This window comes from Diadema antillarum, unplaced genomic scaffold (assembly GCF_040938485.1).
Source record: "Diadema antillarum isolate AM-2024a unplaced genomic scaffold, OU_Dant_1.0 seq00001751_RagTag, whole genome shotgun sequence".
NCBI classification, from domain to species: Eukaryota; Metazoa; Echinodermata; class Echinoidea; order Diadematoida; family Diadematidae; genus Diadema; species Diadema antillarum.
The window spans coordinates 244199-260000 of record NW_027272433.1 but is presented as its reverse complement, the minus strand read 5'-3'; positions in this window follow the sequence as shown (position 1 = coordinate 260000).

The following is a 15802-nucleotide window of genomic DNA, read 5'->3' as shown; positions in this document are numbered from 1 at the left end:
AACTGAAACTTGTTCTTCATGCTTGTCTTTTGAAATACTTGTAGGAAAAGGTATAGAAAGTAGACGACGCACAAAATTTTCACGGAAGACATTTACGCTGAAAATTACCAAGATGTATGTCATTGCCTCTACCTTGTATTTCTTTTTTTTTATTCTTCTTCTCGATGAATGTAACTTCAAATTCGGTAGGTTGTTGAACTTCGGCTACCTACTCTTGGAGATGCTGATAATGTTTCATTAGATTCCATTTCATTTTTCCGAAATTACAGAAAACATTTCTCTCTCTCTCTCTCGCTCTCGTCTGTTATTTTGATGAAGACACGTTGATGTCATTTCTCTATCAGTTACGAACGGAACGTCTTTCGGTATTGACGGCTTTGTCTGATTTAGCAAATGTCTCTGTTGAATTTGTTTCAAGAAAAGAATCGACATCAAATTTATTTGCATGATTACTCAGCATCCAATCCTGCAATGTAAACATTGCTCATGATCTGATTCATTATATAATAAAATCACTTTCACCATATTCACGTTCCAGTTAAGCTTAAACGTGCTGCGAGAAGGCAGCTTAGTCAAATTCGCTATCATGAGTATAAAGTCGCTCTGCTTAGAACGAGAATCTGTGTGTCTCGATGAAGTTAAAGAAGTCGTTTTGGTCCTAAACAAGGCGCTTCTTGCCTCGTAAACAAGGTGTTTCTTATACAGCGAATTTCAGTAAGTCTCCTCGTCGCTCTTTTAAAATTCCATGTCCCACAGTCTTTGAAGTCTTACATTCTGATGTAATCACTAAGTCTTTTCTTCTTTTTTTCCCCTCTAGGTTTCCGTGGTTAACATGTGGAATACTCCTGATTCTTCTTTTTACTCAACAAGTTCATCTCACCTCAATACATCCCAATGCTACATCGAAGTGTAAGTAAAGTCATATCCTTATTAAATCAGGTTTATTCGAATGATGAAATTCTTCCGTCGAGTTTTAGTTGTTGTTTTTTATTGCAACTGATTGACAAATTGCTCTATATCGACCTCTTTGTGTACATCGATGTAGGACAATTTGACAATCGGTTATAATATGTCAGGTTGTCATTCGAAGCTGTATGAATACTAGTAATTGTCCAAATCGCTAGTTGCTGCTGCTGCTGAAATCATGATGATATTATAATTGATATATAAATACATATATAGGCCCTGTAAGATGCAATTGTTGATCTTTGTATCAAGAAGACAAACCCAGGCGGGTGCTGTTCGTTATTCCGAGGGTTCGCTATTCCGAAGGTTCGTTATTCCGAAGGGTCGTTAATCCGAAACACACAATTTCCCTATACCTAGAGGTTCGTTAATCCGAAAATGAAAAAGGATTCGTTAATCCAAACATTTGTGGCGTTATACCGAAGGTTCGTTATTCCGAAGATTCGTTAATCCGAAAATGAAATTCGGAACAATGAACCTTCGGAATAACGAATCTACGGACTAAAGAGCCTTCGGAATCTTCGGAATAACGAACCTTCGGAATAACGAGCTGTAACCCTCCCAGGCTATCATTGTTTCCCTGAATATGATTTACACCTCGTATCATCCACACACAAGCCAACAACACAAAACACAAGCATTCTCGTGTAAATTCTTCATTGAATATTATTATGTAGCAGGATTGGTGTTGTTCTTTGTGATGAGCCGTGACAAAGTTAGCATTACTAAAATTCTTTACAGCGTTTTGGACTGACGACGTAGGATACAGTGTTTCCAACTTTACGTGACCCACACTGCCGTGCACAACAGACGGGAAACAACTTATATTCCGTTTTCGTCACAACGAAAAGATAGATTTTGTTTGCCAAAGGAAAGGGGCAGCATATCAAACACAAAGAATGTTCAAACGATGATCAGGTGTAAATGGAGAGAGACAACATTGAATTAAGACATTAAAGTCTTGATACCGTTAATTAAAGGATGTTTTTTTTTTATCGTTCATTGCCCTTTTCACTGTTATACTTGCGCGATATCTTAATTTGTTTTGTTTTTTTTTTTTTTTTGGAAAAAGGGGTTAAAAATAGAATCTGTGGAAAAAAAATAGGAAGAAGTTTAACACTGTGTTTGAAATGGAGGGGAAAGGGACTTGTATTCTCGTATATGATGGGTTTGCATACTGCGGCAAACTTGCAAAAGACCCGCCGACACAACAGTTTACGACTTTCAACCACCCGACATGTCTGCTGTCAATTTATTTAAGGTCAACGAACTTGGCAATGCCTGGCATAGACGTGGCGCATGTGTCAGCGGTGTAAATCTGATGATCCTTCCACATGTTGGGTGATGTGTACCGCAAACAAAATTTGTAGCTTTGCGGTAAATGTTTGTTTGCTCGCTATGGGAACATTAGGATGAAAAAAAAATACACTTGTAGGCCTCCCTACTAAAGTTGTACCTATGTTAAGGAATGATGGGGGGGGGGGGGTTAATGCCCTCTGAAGATATTTAAAACGCATGAGGTACTGAAACAAACAAGTAAACAGCGCAGTGGAACGGACAAATTAGTTTTATTCGTCATTTATTTTCAATATGTAATTGTAGGATTCTGATATAGAGCATTTTCTTATTTACCGTGATGTTTTATAGATAACGAACAAGGGACATTCCGACCATTTCATCGTGCTAATGTTTTCTTATGGAGATTATACTTATCTAAAACGTTAATTCACTAAGTGCGTCAGTAATCAAACAAAGAAAATATTTAGTCAACTTCTCTAACCAAATTTGAGGAAAATAGAATGTATAGTTTTAAGGGAATAGACGAAACATTGGGTTCTGCAGTTCACGTCATAACAAAATATTTCCATATTTGGTTCATTTTGGCGCACATTTCCTTCCCTATATTATCATTTTTTTTTTTTTGCCCCAGATTTACAATTATGTCTCAGAAAACCTCTTACTTTATTTCGGTTGCCGGATGATGTTCGTAAAATTCCGAAGGTTCCCTAATCTGAAAAGTGATGAAATAAGGTTCCTTATTCCGAAAGTTCGTTATTTCAAAACAAACAAATTCCGTATACTTTGGTGCTCGTTAATTCGAAAATGAAATAAGGTTTCTTTATCCGACAAAAAAATGCGTACAAGCGAGCCTTCAAAATTACAAACCTTTTTTCGTTTTCGGATAAACGAACCGTCGGAATAACGAATTGCAGTTCGTATCGTTATTTCAACGGACATTAAAACACATTGACTAATACCTTCCTCACCATATATGTGACGCCAGCGGAATGAATGAGTATACACGCCTTTAACTAGACTACTCTATCACCGAAGTTGCGAGGGATGGACCACATTACTTATCACGCTCCAGTTAATATATCAGCCCCGTGGGATTTATGTTAAGTTCAGAAACCCACCCCGACAGGTTCATTTTCACGGCGGAAATCAAAACTTTCCGTTTATGGCAGCAGGCTTCCCGAATTCTCAGTTGGCTTGACAATGTAGGTCTTTGAAGAGAGAGAGGGAGAGAGAGAGAGATTGGATTTCAGTGTGGTATATAGAAAGTTGTTGAATCCGAAGGTGTTTTCTTGTGTTTCTCTTCTCTGATGGTACCTGCTGTTTGGTTTGGACGCGATTAAAATGGTGAAGTATAGAAATAGAGAGGGTTAAAAGCTAGAATTTAGAGTACTGTGTCGAAGGAAACATGGGTTGCATTTGTGCATTATATGATTATTTTTCCTCGTGGTACTCTATTCGTGAATTTAGCCTGCCAAGTGACCCTTTGTTACCCGCGCTCACCCGCGCTCATTATTCACTCCTAGAATAAACTCGAGAGTCAGTCTTGAGTCAACTCCTACTGTTGGATTCTTTGATTTCATGTTTGTCTTTTCCATGGAGTCGCGTAAGCTATTCTTAAAGGTTATAACCTTTCGTGTCTGGGCTTGCCTTAAAAAATCTGTCTGCAAAAGTCGAGTTGTTTCAGAAAGTCGAGCAATATTTTTTCTTTTCTTTTCGAAACCTTTCTCAGTGTTTCCTGTCACCCTTAGATAAATTCTTTGTGTTTTTGTATGTATGTGTACATATTTTTGGCCAATAAAGCATGAGTTTATTCGACTTGAATTTTCGGCGTCCTGCGCCTTCTTAAGGAGTCTTGATAATGATGGTATTAAAACAAAGCAAAACAAAAATTGAACGTGTGTGTGTGTGTGTGTGTGTGTGTGTGTGTGTTTTAGGCATCTAGCTTGTATCTGAGTAGTTATGACGGCATCCCGTCCACCACCTATCAAAGACTGAAGAAGGGAGGAAAGAAGAAGATCCTAGTTAGCAGGATGTTGTACTGTCTTATACAGAATGATATTCTCCGGCCCGTGTTCAAATGTTGAAGACTATACTCCTGCTAAAATTGTTCAATAGTTGTTCTGTCTTGAGGAAAATGTGGTGCGCGGATTAAGAGTTCGCTCTTTGAATTTAACGACAATACCACACTTTGGGTCATCTGAGGGACAACGGTTAACGACACCTACTTACATTGACATCATTGTCATAGTCATTCGTCTGTTTCGTTTTCTCGGACGTTAGGGCGATGCAATGATTTATGCATTGATACTATTGCAGAAAGTTAAATACAGATGTAGCGTTACCATCTCTTTTTATGGTTTTTCGACTTTAAACAAATTCAGCGAGCTAATTTAAGTTTTGTATTAAATTTTTATTTTCAGATGAAACGGGGAAAAACTCGACGACAAAGTATGAAGAGTACGAGTTACACACGCCGAGGAGCACCACGGGGTACGCAGCCTCCAGTGGATTCCCCATGGAAGCTACCGAGAGTAGCTCCACCCAGCTATCAACGGCATCTCCGCCGGCATCAACGCCATCTCCGCCGGCATCAACGCCATCTCCACCGGCATCAACGCCATCTCCACCCGAGCCAACAAGCAGCACAGAGCCTGCGAATACCACTGAGTTTAGCTGGGAAGAAATACCAACAATCGAGGTAGAATTCACCACGGAACTCACTTACACTGAAACAGTGACAGAAATTTGGAGGAGGAGGAGGTGGATGATATACGAACTGATGCGCCTTCGGGTGACTCAATACAATATGCAGCTAACTTAGTTGGCGTGTCGCCGTTTAACGTTTCGCTTTCTCAGGGTGTAAATAATTCAGACGCAGACAGGACTATAAGCAATGTTAGTACGATAAACCCGCCAAACAGCCTACCCGTCCCGCCCACAGAACCTCCACCAGTGCCCAAGCCCGTACTTCCGACCGACAGCCCAGAGACGCTCCTAGCGCTCGCGGAGTCCGCGTGGACGCATTTGGGTTTTAGCAGAGACGCGATGGACTCAGCCTTTGGGGAATACTTCAAGTACTACAGTGTGTTTCCCTACATCGACCAGAAAGGACCAACGAGAACATGGGTAAGAGGGATTCCGATCACATTGAGTGAAACTGACAAAAGATGTCATGCTCGTCTTCCTTAAAGGTGGTCGAATCTGGCCCATGCAGTCTAACTCCACCCCAAAAGTTCAGGGCCGAAAGCATTCTTCCGAAATCACTTTCCGTCTACACACATCCAATTTTACCATCTTGAAGATGTGGAATGTCTAAAACGAGACGGCGACATACCATGGCCTAGAGATGAAAGTACCTGTGGGATCAATTTGTCCGTCTGTGCCCGTCTATAGGTGTAAAAATTACCCAAACCGAATCGTTCTGACATTTCGTGACACAATTCGTCGTCGGTTCATTGTCAAAACTTTAAAAAATGGTTGTCAGCCAGACTTTCCTATCTTGCCCTCTTCTGTTTTGGTGGCTCTTTATAACCTCATTCGAACTAAAATGGCACATAAATTATGATCCTCAGAAGGTTTCTTCTTTATGATGCAGCTGCCAGTGAGGATAGAAATGCGGCGCTCGAATATTTACAGGGGCTTTTTTATCCCTTATCACACACACCTTTGCACTCACTGTTTGATGGCAGCAAATGACTTCCAGCTTTGTTTAAACCATAAACTGTAGACATGTAACTTTTTTGTCGTGTTTTTCAAACGGGTTGATCGTAGCGCATTTTTATGAATACCAATTAGTTACAACTACTAAAATGATATTGATAATTATAATGTTTGCAATTACAAATCAAAGGGAGTGGTTGATCTTTTGGTATGTGTGTGCGCTGGTCGAGCAACATCTGATTGTGTCTGGAACTTCATTTAAATAAAGAGCTGACGATGACGAAGGGTGGGTGGGGACTTCGGATGGGATGCCAGGCCGTGGCAGTTGCGTTGCTAAGGGCGTGGTTGCACTGTTGCCGGTCCGATCAATCAATCTTTGTGAGAATGAATGGGTTTGCCAATAAAATACAGGATCCGGAACAAATCCAACTGCCTGCGTGCGGCCACGACAGTTCCCACCATTTTTTCATGATAACTGATAACTTGATGGCATCGAGCCACGATTGTTTTATCTGTCCAATTGTAGTAGCGTAGATCATCACACTCTAGACGCGGGGGCCCCGTGTGAATGGAGCACTTTACAATATCGACCACCGGTGATTGTAGAATTAATTGCCGCAGCTATAAGTAACCTCTTATTAGTTGTGAGTTTTTGTGGCGCTTCCGGTTATTGTAATAGATCAATCAATTAATCAAATCAATGCCTAAACAAAATCCTGAGAAATGATTGCCGCATTAACCATCCGTAACCTCCCATTTGTTGTGAATTTTTGTGGCGCTTTCGGTTATTATAACTGATAATGATAGCAAAAGTCACGATGAAATGGGCCTCAGGAGGCAAGGACATCGACCCTTCATGATCAATAGATCAATTAATCAGTCAAATCAATGCCTATACAAAATCCTGAGAATTGCTTGATGCAGGTATTAATAACCTCCCATTTGGTGTGATTTTGTGAGTATGTGTGTGTGTGTGTGTGTGTCGCTTCCGGTTATTGTAATTGATAATGATAGCAAAAGTCATGATGAATTGGGCCTCAGGAAGCAAGGACATTAACCCTTCACGATCAATCAGTCAATCAATCAATCAATCAATCAATCAATCAATCAATCAATCAAATCAATGCCTACAAAATCATGAGAATTGCTTGATGCAGGTATTAGTAACCTCCCATTTGGTGTGATTTTTTTTTTTTTTTTTTTTTTTGGTGGCGCTTCCGGTTATTGTAATTGATGAGGATAGCAAACGTCATCATGAAATGGGCCTCAGTAGGCAAGGACATTGACCCTTCACGATCAATCAATAGATCAATCGACCAAATTTATTGCTACAAAAAAAAATCCTGAGAATTAATTGCTGCAGCTATATGTAACCTTCTATTTGTTGTGAGTTTTTGTGGCGGTTCCGGTTATTGTACCTGATGATGATTGTAGAAGTCGTGATGAAATGAGAGGCAAGGACATTACACCTCCACGATCGATCTATCAATCAGTCAGTCAGTCAATCAATCAATCAATCAATCAATCAATCAATCAATCAATCAATCAATCAAATCAAATCACTGCCTACAGAAAACCATCAATATTCAGTCTCGTTTTTTTTTTTCCTTTCCGTGAGAGAGATTGAAATGACATTGTCATTTGTTTATCGAAGTCTCTTGTCTTACGTGATATTTGGAGTATGTTCTGCGCGTGGAGGTGTGACGAAATCTCAAATGGCAAACCTGACACCTCTCATCTCTCTCTCTCTCTCTCTCTCTATGTCGAGAGGGAGGTGATTCCATGCGTGACAGGCGGACGTCAATGAATGTGTATGTCCTTGTCTCTTCCTTCTCGTTACAGATGGTTCGAGGCGACCCAGGACCACCTGGTTTGAAGGGAACTCGGGGACCAAGGGTAAGAGTGACGAACTAAAGGAAGGAAAGACTTGGGCGTGTTTCCCCAAACCCAAACTGCCCACAATCCCTCTCTATAAACACATCAAAGTATTGTAAACTTTGGTGGTATGACGAACGCCCACATGAATATGAAGACGAAAGGTTTACACGTTGTATGACTCACGTATTTTTTTTAAAGTAAATAATAATAACGTTGCTTTTACCTATACCATAGCAAACCTTTGGTATAGCCATTTGCGGTTGGATTAATAGTGTTAATGAGTATCAGAAGGAAAGGGGGGAAAAGAATGATGTATCAGTTACATATTCATTATTGTAGATATTATGTTATTATTAAAGATATAATTTAAAGAAAGCACAACATAAACCTATTATGCAAAAAACGAAAAATGGAACGCTGGAAGGGAAAAGAATGGTAGTACCATTTCTGCAGAACTGTGGCAGAGACCACATTTGTGTGGACTTCTTTGTGATATTTGTTGGCTCTTCACATTTTAATGACATACATTGCATTGCGTGATTACGTGATTGATAGTGAGTGTGAGCAGTGTGTTAATGGGGGAAGCATGAGGAAGTTCGACTTGGCTTTTTGTCTGTTTAAATCATTCTGAACCACACCTGAGACAGATTATGATCGGCATCAAGTTGACAAGATGACACTCGAACACGATCATACTGCACGTTCACAGGTGAAATTTTCGAGACAGCTGTTGATATTGGACGTTGGAAAGTCCTCTTACCTTCGATCAAGCACTATGACGTGTCTAGACTCTCAACCGCAGCCTAATAAAAGATTTCCTATCGGGATTCCCTCATTGATGATGCGTCTTTCTTCTTTTTTTATTCCTTCAATCCCCTCCTCCATCCCATACATCCTGTCACTATTCTCTCAGGGCCAGCCAGGTTATGCCGGCAGAATGGGAGAAAAGGGAGACCGAGGAAGAACGGTAAGAAAGACCGGACGGCTCTGGGCCATATCCAATCAGTCGGACGCTATAGCGCCTTGTGACGCTCTACGTTTTTCCACTTGATTTAGACAACGATAGAATGAAAGCAGTACATTTGAATGTCACTGTCTATGAAATGTGTTATGACTACGATACAAGCCAAGACTATTATTAATTAATTATTATTAATTATGCTTTTCGAATGGTCTCTCTCTATGAGTGTGTTTTTTTTTAATGAACAATGAACAATAGCCCTTGGACAAGTGACAAAAGTCAAATTGTACTCTAATCTAGGATTTGAGGCACAGTAGCAGCGGATGCGCCAATCATTGGTTCATAACAGTTAGTTACTTCTAAAGGCAACGGCTAATCGCTGCGTATTTGCCTCATTTGTCTGTATTAATATACCTACAAAGCTGTGTACTTGATATGATTTCTGCATAAGTTATTTCGATAACCATAACGCTACGACACTTCACCAAATTTATTGTGGGACCGAGCACCCCCCCCCCCCCCCCCCCCATCCTGTGCGTCATCTACCGATCTGTGTATCATGAAAAACACAGTAGAGAAATCGCACCATCCTTGCCGCCGCCACACAAAAGCACATGAATGTATAATAGGTGAATTTCTCTGTACTGTATACTAAGTTTGATTTTTGTACCAATCTTAGGGCTCGGTTGGACAAGAAGGAGACCCAGGAAGGAGAGGCAGGCGAGGCGATGAGGTGGGAATTTTTACTCACATGAATAAAACTTTAATAAATAATAATTAATAAAAGGGCAATGAGTTGGCTCAGTTGGTAGCGAGTCTGCCTCACGATCCTAAGGGTCCGGGTTCGAACCCGACTCTGGACTGAGCAATATTGTGTGTAATCATACCGTCCCCTCCAGCAAGAGGCAATACACTGTCCCTCGGATAGGACATAAAATGGAGGTCCCGTGCATGAGAGAGTCACAACTCATGCACGTAAAAGATCTCGCTTCATTCATTCATCGCAAAGAGTAAGACCTATGGTGTTTAACCCGATGAAGTGGTCCCACCCCACATCCAACTGGACCCCATGGAAGACCAGCTTAGTGTAGCTGAATATATGCTATCCAGCCATCTTTTCAAATGGAATTGAACAAACAAACAAACAAACAAACAAACAAACAAACTTTCACATAAAAATCGTATCAAGCACCAGTTCATTACTTTTCCAAGAACAGTCGAAATGCTTCTGGTATATCTTTGTTGTTGTTACTTTCAGACATCTGTTGTGTATCCCAATGTCGTTCAATCGCATTGACTTCAAGTCGTGTATAGCGAGAGTTCAACTCTGTCCTCAGTGTATAGGTCCGACGAATCAATCAGAAATATATCTCTACTATCAATCATCATATCTTGTTTTGATGAATGTTTCACATGTCCCTGATGATGAAAAGGAGACATGGGAGAAGTGCTATCGCTTCTATTATTTTTACTATATGCCATGATGATGATTACGGGTATCGCTTTTGCTCATGATTGTGATGTTTTCATCGACACTATTTTCGCACCTTAGATGGCGATTGCGAGTTACTGCATAAGAAAGAAAATTAGTGGTTGCCAGTCCACAGAGCCCCGTCGTGTAATAATCAACTGACGAACAGTGTCCAAATTATTATTTCTACCTAGTGTAATCCCGTACGCAGACAACTGTCGAATGAAACAACACACTCTATTTACCGCGGGGCAGTTCTTTGTAATGAAGTGGACAGTGCCCACATATGGAGAGTTCAAGATGAATGATGACAGCGTTCCACCTGTGCGCGGGTCTGCGTATCTAACTTGATTTTGTTTTTATTGTTTGTATTATCAAGGGGGCTATGGGAGACCACGGCCGCCCAGGACCTCAGGGACACAAAGGCATCAAGGTACGTGACGTATGAAACACTCTTGACGAATCCGCGAACGTTTTAAGAACTACAGTAGAAATCATTTGACCAAAAGCAGACACATCGTGATTATGGTAGTTTGCAAATTATGAAACGAGTACTCCTGGTGGTGCATGTCTGAACCTGGTGTTAGACCGATTCGCTCAAAGCCAGGGCCATTATCCAATAGGTACGTCCAAAATAGAAAACTGTACAACAAAATACCATCGCCCTAAATGCTAGTGTTGTAATTGTAAATGTCAGTGTTGTAATTGCGTTGGCTGCCAAACAACAAGTTAACCTCACTAATGCATACACACCTGTCAAGAGTTTAATAGTCATGTCTTTCAAAGTTTGCTGCTTATTCGCGTCCTTTATCGATATATTTATATACACAGATGAGCATATGATATATCTTCGACCCGAAGCGTGTCGGAATGTTGTGGTTCCCAGGGTTGTTATCATTCTGTCGTCACTTAAATCGTAAAAACGATTTCGGAATACCTGAAGAGCCATTTCTTGCATCTTGCTCCGGTTATACAACGCAAAGCGTTGATGCGTTGATTAGATAATGAGCGGAAATACATGATGATAGGGATGAAAATTAAAGGTCAATGTCAAAGGTCACCAAACTTTCAATTCGCCTCAATGTGAGTCTCATTCTCCGGCATATTTTCAGTTAGGAATCTACAGTGATTACAGGGATATTGTTTTTACTGGTCCAGTGGCAATATAACGTGGCGGGGAGCGTAGACGTTTTATAGACATAATTTTGAGAGAAAGTGTCAAGTGTTGCAGTTGATGATCAACCATATAACAGGTGTATATGCCGTTTGTAGCCTCTCAAAGTCCTATTCTCCAGCAGCTGTTCTAGACACTGCGCAATGACGACAACTGCTTTTGTAGTCTGTTTCTGCTCTCTTTAACTTGTAGGGTGAAAGGGGAGTACCAGGTATCCATGGTTACAGTCCGGAGGAAGGTCCAAAGGTAAGTACCAGAATCATTTCTCCTTATACAATTCGCACATAAAATACTTTTAAATGCTTTCAGGTAGGTTCCATCATATTTCTTTAGCATTTATTCTCAGATTCAAACTTTCATAGGGTTCAAAGATTCAAACTTTCATATGTTCTATTTCTTTGCAATATTCTATCATGCTTCCCAGCTAGATATCATGTATTATTTCATCTTGTTATATTTGATGTATTCTTCACCGAGCAATATTAGAATAAATCAAAATTGAAATTGAAATTTCAAAAGCTTGTTGGCATCGAGTTTTCAGATTGTAGCAGAATAACGGCTGTTAATAGTTCTGCTTCAAGTTAGGGAAAATTGTACAATTGCTTGTGATTGACATAAATGACATAAATGGAAAAAGAAAATACCTTAAATACCGAGAATTATTGATATATGATCAAGCATGAGTGAAACCCTTGACGTCTTGTAGTGTCAATCCGTTGCCATGGAATGGAAATGTTCATTATTTAGATCAGGGAGGTGGGAGGAGACTTCCCACTTCCCTGTTCAGATCTTCTGCTGTTGATGATGACGATGATGCATATTCGAGCAGAAGCTGGCTTAATACCGATGCAGGGTGAAAAGTGTAAAACTGTATAAACTTACTGTCGAAATTATGATGTCGGTAGGTGGCGTGATGGTTTTTGTTGGTGTTTTCTTCTTCTCCCTCCCACACTATCAGGGCGAACCGGGGATTCCCGGGCCGAAAGGACAACCGGGTCCACCGGGAGAAAAGGTAATTAAATTTCCTGTACTTGACAGATTGGACGAAATTCTCTTCCCTCAAACTTGGCTTAGGATCGTGTAAGTATGTAATCTGACAAGTTCACCGTAACTGAGTGGGAATGCAAAGCCATGTCCTCAGGACCAGTGTAAACCTGCTACGCTATCCATCAGAGATCCTCTTGTGGTGTCTCGAAAAGATAAGCATGTTGGACTCTTCTTCGTACAGAAAAGTATAAAAGAATGAATCTGTACTTTGGTAGCTATCTAAATCTATGGACACCAAAATGGAAACTTATCTTTCAAGTTTGATATGTAGGCCTATACGTGTACACGTTGCATTTGTCTTTTCACGGAAGTATCGCAATTGCAAGTCATAGTCAATGTTTATCGTTAGGTTTGTCAAAGGTATGTGACAACTGAAAATCGGCTCATTGCAGGAAGATGCAATCAACTTCCCCGAGAAAGGCACTCGTAGGGTAACAAATGAAATGAAGACCACAGTCTTTCATGGTAATCATCTGGTTTTTCTTCTACGCAGGGTGACATCGGACCTCAAGGGCCACGGGGAGAGAAAGGCACACCGGTAAGAGACAAGCGGCTTGAAATGTGTGAGGTCCAGGTGGGAAAGATGACACGGGTGGGAGAATCCCCAGCCGTATGTATATTTAACAAAAATGAAGATATTTAGATGATGTCATCACAAATACCGATCTGTATGTGTCAATCTTTGACACTTTATGCAATGAAACTTGACTTTAAATAAGAGTGAGTTTTCCTATTATCCTGAAATAAAATACAATTCATCTGGAAGACAGAAACCTTTTATGATTTTCAGGATTCATCTTTCGAAACTTTCTCTGTCAACATGCCATTTCTCCCACCCTCGATTTCATGTTTATAAATCTCACATTAACAGAAGGCCACTAATATCAGATGTAAACCTGGATATTGTCAGTTTGTATTTGGCATGCGTTCTTACATATGGATAATGTGAACCCTACCAACATGATGTACCTACGATAAGGAAAATGCATAGACTCATTTTTTTTAACTCCCTGTCGTTTTTATGTCGTCAGGTGTTTTTATATGATGACAGTTTTGCATGTATGTCTCTTCGCGGATTATGTATCCAGCACGCATGCTTCATACTCTCATCTTCTGTTTATTATCATACATGTGAAAATTGGAAGTGTGACAAATGGTGTATGTTAAAATGTTGAATCTCAAACGTCACGTGTAGAAATGTCAGATGATACTTCACGGTATCACTTTGCGCCACTTTTCGACTGGATTACCCCGATAACATTGTGTGTTTATTTTTGATCAGGGGGCGCGCGGGGAAAATGGACCCCCAGGAGCTGATGGGATGGAAGGCCCACAGGTATGTTGTTATTTCCAGTTCCATACCTGCAGGTGTTCTCAAAGTACAGATCCGCGCCATGTTTAGGTTGGCTTTGAATAGGAGAGTGAAATCAAAACAAACTGTGAAACTTCGACAAAAATCGAAACAATACTGAGAGTGCTTTGGCATTAGAATGTTTCGCAAGATTCCCTTACACAAGAGCCAGGGAGGAGGGCATCTCACCTCCCTGCTGGAACAGTGATATACAATTATCTTTGATTGGTCACAGACAATGAAACGGGATGACGTCATCATGACCTCACAAGTCTCTCTGTCGTTTGCATAGGCCTGCTTTATCTTCGCTTTAGGAAAAGGACAAAGATAATATGATTGCAGTGATACCATGCACAAGTACACTTTCGGAAAGTTGGTATCGTCACTGAGTGGTCTCAACTTGTATGAGTGGTCTCAACTCATTATGCGCACTGTTGTGATTGGTAGTCCATTTGATATTAAGTTCCGGATGAAGGTATGTCCTTATTGCATAGTGCGTAGTACATGTATATTGAGGACTTGAAACAGTCTTTCTTGGTGTTTTTCACATGATTTCATACTTATTCTGATCTCTTCATGTATTTTTCTCCATCTGCTTCGCGATTGTAGGGTTTACCTGGGCGGAAGGGTCAAATCGGACAGAAGGGACCAGAGGTACGACACCTGTCTTTGCGATTCACTCATGATATAATTAGCCAAGGAGATATACCTCCTTGGATATGCTGTCTCGTGCATTCCCTTCGTTACACACACATAACATAACACACAAAACACACACAACTTTTTCATCCTTTTTTTTTCCTCTGCAGAATGTAACATTTCAAAGAAATTTTCAATTTTCAAAGAAAAGAAAAATGTAATTTTTGATTACTCTGAATTTTATAGGTAATATCTTTTCTTACACGACCACCAACATACCATCCAGGAACTATCTTCTGTCTAAGCAGATGCGTTTATTTGTGAAGTAAGAATGATGCAGGAGTTTCATAATATATCATCGATGCAGATTTTGATCTAATAACGTAATTTAACTGCCTTACCTCCAAGGGATTGGATGGGTGCACCCTGGGTATAGGTTTGGTTCCAGCTGCTCGGAATATAATGCGTTGCGAAGTGCTTTGACCATCGCGACTTGTTTTGAAGAGAACTATAAAAAAGACTCAAGAGTATTATTCCTTCCAAGAGAAGACAACTATCTTTCTTGACCGTGTCCTCTGGACATCTCTGTGGCAGGGGTAACTGATTTGATGCAGGCGAGAGCCATGGGATCATTCATTGATACTGTCACACATTTTACATATTTCTCAATATATTTCTCTTTCAGGGCGATAAGGGAGCGGTCGGGACGATAGGTCCGCCGGGAAAAGCCGGCAGGCCGGTAAGTAAACTTCTTACATTGCAGCCATGTGGCTAGATGCGTGCAACATGTGTGTAATATTGTGTAATATAGAGCGTAGATTATATCCCCCCCCCCACACACACACTCTCTCTCTCCCTCTCTCTTTCTCTTTTTACAGTTGTGTAGTTCGTAATCAGTTTAAAGGATATTCTAAGTTTGCTGTTATCAAATGTGTAACTATTTTTTGAATCTATGCTTTGTCAGTAGCAGTTTTATCTGTAAACCTTTGTCGTTTAATGTTATGTATTGTATTTTTATGTTTTTACCCATCTGCAGGGCCCTCATTGAAAGTAGTTTTATCTGACGAGGCTACCCTGGTTTAATAAAACTGGAAATAAAAATGAATAAATAAATGAATAAATGAATAAATAAATAAATAAATGAATAAATAAATAAACTAAAACTTTTGTCTGTTTTTGTGCCTTTTTTTCAATATTTAAGAGTGGTGATATCAGTTATAGTAATCAATATTCAATCAACAGACGAAAATTGAACAATTCTTTTTTCCTACATACTGTACCTTCTCTTGAGCAGGGGCTAGATGGAGCGGTAGGCCTGCCGGGACCCCGGGGATTTCAGGTAAGAATGCAACAATG